Below are 6,699 nucleotides of genomic sequence, written 5' to 3'. Positions count from 1 at the left end.
TTTTGAACTCCATTTCTTGATATAAGATCTGTGCCTTAGGATCATCAGACTTCAAGACCATGAACTTGATTTTCTCTTGAGGTTTTAACTTAATTTTCTTATTACCCATGGGAATTATGGCATGAGACCAATCCATCTTGATTTACCCTACCATGTCCTTATTGGAAATATGGTTAGATAGATGTATTTAGTGTTTTCATTTATGGCAACATATATTCAATATTTCATTTATTCATTTAGAGATAGAAAATTACCTAAGTGTTAGATAGTTTGTAACAACATAGAGAACATATGTGATGTATATGGATGATGCATTTAGAGTTAGCTTATGCATAGTTGAGGAAAGCTCTATGACACTTTCATGATGACATATACTAGTGCATAGATGTGTATAGACAACATTGTGTAAGATATCATTGAAATACTAGTACAATTATTTAACAGAGCAGAATAGAGCATAGCAGAGAATTGGATTATATGACTTGAGGAATTATTTCGGTAGCAAAATAATTAATAAGTCATGATGAGATGACTATGTGGATATTATTCCATAAGTTATTTCATATTATGCCAAGTGTGTAAAGGCATGAATGCTGACTAAGCAGTGAATTATGCATATAAGAGGTATAAGTAAAGATCTTATCTTATGAAGATAAGTATGCAATATATGATGAACTATGTGAAAATGTATAATCCATGCAATATTTTTAATTGATGCGAAGTTGATGATATGTGGCCTACATCTGATGTATGATTAGAGCAAGTGTAAAATATAGTAGACATAAAGTATTGTATGTATACCTATTCTTGTGAAGGACTAAATTGTATAATTGCATGTTAGGGCAGTGAGATCTTCTTGCATACTTTGTATTTGATCCACTAAATCTTTCTAGGGTTGAACAAAATCCTAATAGGGTTGAGGATTTTAACAAGGCCTAGTCCTCTAACAAGGACTCAAGACACTATATTTACTTCATAGACTCTTAACAAGGTCAATATCCTTAACATGATCCTATTGTTTAGTGAATCATCTAGTGGGTATCATCCCCAGTAGGGTTTTTCGTTGGCCAGGGTTTCCCTAGTTAAAAAATAATGGTGTTATGAATTCTCTATGTGCATGGTTATATTTATTGTTCAACATTGTTGGTTTACTTTCATATGTGAGTTATAAAGTAATTAATAATATTTAGTTGTGGGCAAAAGTTTGTAGAAAAACGATTCACCCCCCTCTTAGTATTATCTATTTCAAACAAATGGTATCAGAGCATAGTTACTTAGAAGAAGTTTAATAGCTTGAGTAAGATCCCCATAGATATGAAATAGTTGAAGAAAAACCTTGAAGAAGCTCTTGAGGAAATTGAGCTTCTTATTGAAGAAAGAGATAACTTGAAAGATAGATATGAAGATGCAAAAGTCTCCATTAGTAAACTAAAAGACAATATTGATGATTTGAAATATGGAAAGGAATAAATTACTTAGATTAGTGACAATGATGAAGTAGGAAATCTTTAGAAAGAAAATGAGATTTTGAAACGTGAATTGAAAATTGTTGAACTTAAGTTGAGTCTTAAGAAAAATGGTGGCAAGAATGAACTTGAACTATAAAATGAGAATGCAGACCTTAGATCCTAGTTAAGTCAAGTTATAGATGGACAAGACACTATCAAGATTGAGCATGCAAAATTAGAAAAGTCCAATATAATTGTGAAAGAAGAATTGACAAAAGTTAAGCAACAGTTAGAGAAACTTTATTCTAGTAGTGAGAAGATGGATCAACAAATATTTCACCAGAGACCTTATGACAAGACATGACTTGGATATTTGATTGGAGAGGAATCAACCAAGAAAGTTGAAATAAGAAGAGAACCAAATCTAGTTATTGAAACCCATAAGGAATCTGATCTAAGTAAGGTTGAATCAAACACATCTACTGAAGTATCAAAGGAAGTAGAATTGATTGATTTATCAAAGAAACATGATGAATCTAAGAATATAGAGAAAGTTGATAAACCTAAGCAAAATGAACCACCCAAAGAAGTAAGACATGAGTTCAAAGGTAGATGCTTCATATGTAATGAAGTTGGACATATGAAAAGAGATTACAATGGTAAGTCTTTTAAACCCATTACCAATTTCTATTTTTATAATTGTCATGGTTATGGAAATAAAGCAGTAGAATGTAAGAAACCTAAGTTTGATGGTAATAATACAAATAGTAGAATGTTTAGGAATACTAACCCTATAGGTATTGAAAGAGGAAGATAAAAAAAAAAAATCTAGTGATGAAGAGAAATCTATTTGAGAGAAGAATCAATTTGTGTGTTACAAGTGTAATAATCCTAAACAAATTGTATGAAATTGTAGAGCTCCAAAGAATTAGAATGGAAATAATTAGAGAATAAATGCATCTATATGTCATTTATGTAATAACTTCTAACACATAGTGAGATATTCTAGAATTCATAGAAGGAACTTTAACAAGAATCGTAATAATAGAAGGAACAAAAAAATAAATGACATAAGGAAGAAATTAAGGAACATGTTGATGAATTCAAATAAGCATTTGTGATAACTAAGGATCTAGAAAGATTTTATACAGTTTTGGAGGAACAATATTTTAATGCACCTGATATGACATTGAATTCATAGATTGTTTGTAACCCATCCTACCTGAATTAAGAAGTTCTAGAAGAGGAAGTGCATCAGTTGGCTAGAACTGATGTTAGAGAAAGAGTTGATAGTTATATAGTTAATAGAAGGTTAAGGACATAGAGAGAAAGCTATCGTCAAGTGTGCGAGTCTAGATATGATCTTAGTAAGCATGAATTTGGAAAACAAGCTTATTGGTAAACAAAGAGAATATTTGAATTTGTGGTAGATACACATTTAACACAACGTGATTTGAAGTGATTTAAGGATCACAAGTAAGATTGTATGTACCATTTGTTCATGTGAAGTGTCTTGAGTGAATTAAAGAGCGATTTGATAATGATTTGAAGTGCAAAGAGAAGTTTGTGAAGTGCAAAGTTGCAAAAGCCCTAATCGTTATTTTTAAGGTATTTTGCAGAGCTAAAGCTTAGTGTTTTCAGTGAATACAGTTGAATTGCAATGGCTAGTCAAACTGTTTATGATGCGAGTGATAGACCACAGTATGTATTCAAGAAGTATCCATTTGTATCACTTTTGGATGACCCATTGGGAACATTTTTGCAAGTTCTAGAGAATGTGCTTCATGCTGAGGATATTAGAAGTTATATCAACTGTAAACTTGAGAGAATAAGAGATGAAGATGTTCACAAAGATTTGGGAACCATGTGTAACAGTAACATTTCCTTGAATCTAAGTATGTGCACCTAAGTGAGTTGAATCTAGTGAAGTATATGTTTTATATAGAGATCAATAATCATGATTAGACCTGAATTATTTTGAGTAGGGTAAATAATGATCTATTATGGCTAGGTGATGCAAAGATAATTATTGATAATGACCTAATTCATAACGTCACAGGATTGAGTAATGAGGAATTTAACCCTATCAATGAGAAGAATGTAAGAAAGATAGTTGAGAGAAACCTAAATACTAGGTTTGATGGAAGAAACATGAAGGCATAATCTATTCAAGATAAAGGAGTAAAGCTTTTAAGGAAGATATTAGGGTACAAGTTCAACCATGGATCAAGGGTTAACTCAGTACCAACTATATTTTTACATGCAACTTATGTGATGGCAATTCAAGGGAGAAGAATTAATCTATGTGAGATTATTAGAGTGCAATTTTTGGACAACATTGCCAAAGTAAAGAAAATAAAGAGTGTAATTTGTAGTTTGAGTCTCTAGTCACTCATTTATTTTTCTATACTACAAGGAAGTTTCTTGGAGTAACTAAATGGGATGGCAATGAGTGTGAAATGAAGATGGTGACGCAATGGTATAGATCAAAGTTGGAGACTATTAGAGATGATGACATTGACAAAATGATGAAAAGTTTCTAGTTAGAGATGAAATAGAGATATATGATACCTACCTCTATGGTAGAGAAATATAAGGATGAAATATGCTTCATGGTGGAGATAGAAATCACCTATATGGAAGCTATGGTACCAAGGGTTAAGTTCATTGAACCCATGGGATATGAGATGAGCACTAAGCTCATAAAAAGGTATGTGTAGATCATACTCCAAGCTGAGAAGGATATAGAGTGTCCTAGATGGGGAAATTATGAGGAGAAAATGAGAATAATTCATTCCAAAATACATAGCAAGGAAAGAAAGAAGAAAGTGGAAAAGGTGATAGATTCCATTCTTAAGGAATTTAACATGACCAGAGAGGAATTCAATGAAGTCAAAGGCATTGTGATGGAAATGAGAGCAAGTAGATAGTCTAAAGTATTAACAACAACTCCAATTACTATAACAAGACCTTCAGAAGGTGTGACAATAGCACAATCATGCATGCACACACCCATTGTACCTTATGCAATAGTAGCACAAGTGCAACCTGTGAGAACAAGAAGTGATCAACCATGGAGGTAGCAAGAGGTGGAAGCACCTACAATATAGAGGAAATTTGAGAGATTGGTTAAGAAAAAGCAAGAACCTACACCTTCAACAAAGAAAAGGGTTAGGTAGACCACTAGTGGACCAGGCAAGAGAAGGAAAATGATGAAAGTCAATGAATTTGATATTCTAAGGATGAAGATAGATATAGACCAATAGTGCAAGATGCGTAGGAAGGAAAAACTACAGCTAGAAAGAAGGCATGGAAACAAAAGGTAGAGAGCCTAAAAATATAAATAATTAACGATGACAGTTTTGTACAGTTAAATAAGTATTATAATCTATATATAATATGGATAGAAGGTAGTTAGAAAATACCATTTAAGGAATATGATTTTGAGGAATTAGAAGTTTGAGAATATTCATAATAAAATACATGAAGACCTATATAATAGGATAATGAATAGGAAGAAGAGAGTATTAGAAGAAGATCAAAATTTGAGGATCACTATGCTAAATAAACTCTGTGAGGTTGACTCTAAGGAGGAATCAAACATAACTTTGAAGGGTATTGAGCCCTTGCCGAGGAACAAAAGAAGAGAAATTCTTTTGATGAGAGGAAATTATGAGGATGTCAAGAAGGAGAATGAAGAGGAAATTGTTAAATTCATGACTACAGTGCCTAAGGTGAGTGCATAGTCAAAGCATAATAGCCTAGTGTATGTGGAAGCACACACACCATCCAGTGATGAGAGAGAAGTAGAAGAACAACAACATGCACTCTCACCACCACATATTGTTATGGGTACTGAATCCATCCAAGTGAATAATACGCACATAACTATAGATACAATGGAGAATCCTTTTATAGGATATGTAACAAATATTGTTGGTAATATAAGCAATATAAAAACTTACAATAGCTCTGATGAAGATGAAGAAGAAAAGAAGAAAGAGACACATAGGTTAGTAGAGGTGAAGAGGCTAGAATAAGAGGATAAGAAAAAGAAAGAGGAGGAGAAGAAAAAGAAAGCAGAAGAAGACAAGAAAAAGAAAGAAGAAGAGGAAAGGAAGAAAGATGAAGAATATACTAGGAAAGAAGTAGAACTATTGGAACAAGAGAAGAAAAAAGAGGAGGAAGAGAAGAAGAAGGAAAAAATGAAAGTAGTTACACCTATTCCTATAGTAACTCCAATCATAGAAGTAGTAGTATCAGTGCCATCAGATGATGATGATCAAAAAGGTTTAATGAGCTTGCTGAATAAGTTATTTGAAAAGAACAAATCTATAAAGTCTTTGGAGAAGACATTGACTGAATTTTTGGACATAATGTAGAGGGTAGTTACTACAATTGTAGCAAATCTAGACTTGTAGGTAAAGGTCTGGGAGTTGCTAAAGATTTTACAACTATGGCAGAAGTTTCTTTAGCACAAGCACATATGAGGCATGATGCATTACTATTTGAGATAGAATGCACCAATGTGAGGAATGACCTAAAAGCACTTGATGAAATCATCAAGGAACTAAGAAAATAGTTTGATGAAGGGAAGAGATTGTATGGAAAGTGCAAACTATTATACAAATACCTTACTGACTTTGAGAGTCAAATTAATTGTAAGATTAGTGAGCTTGAATCACTCATTGCAAAGTTAATACTCCTAGAGACCAACATTGAAGACTGTGGAACAAAGGTGGAGAAGATCCACAATGTGATTAGAGGCTTGGAATTTGACAAGGAGAAGACAAAAAAGATATTCTCTAGTCTTAGAGAAATTTTGTCAACTAAGTTGAGTACTTTGTAGAGTTAGCTAGAGGAATGTCTTTTAGCTAAGACTTTCTATGACAAGTTGATATATACTAACTTAAGTGTAGTTGAAGTGGAATCCTATGCACTATGTGCACTAATCAATATTTATAATATAGTAAAGGAAAACTAGAAGAAGGAAGTAGATAGGATAGAACTTGTCTATGCATATTGTTATTCCAAATTAACAAGATGATCAACAATAGATCACCCATTTTTGAGAATACAATTGTTGACACCCTTTCCATTGATGTCAAAGGAGGAATATAAATATGTAAAAGGAAAATTGTGTGTATTGTATATGTAAGGGGGAGTACACTTATGTATCAATGTAAAGGAGATATAAGGAATGTATTGATCCATTAAAACATGAATAAAATTGTCATGTTTTAAAGGCAAT

Source organism: Cupressus sempervirens, chromosome 7, assembly GCF_028749045.1.
Source record: "Cupressus sempervirens isolate cs-2001-9-10 chromosome 7, ASM2874904v1, whole genome shotgun sequence".
Classification (NCBI taxonomy): Eukaryota; Viridiplantae; Streptophyta; class Pinopsida; order Cupressales; family Cupressaceae; genus Cupressus; species Cupressus sempervirens.
This window is presented reverse-complemented; position numbering follows the sequence as displayed.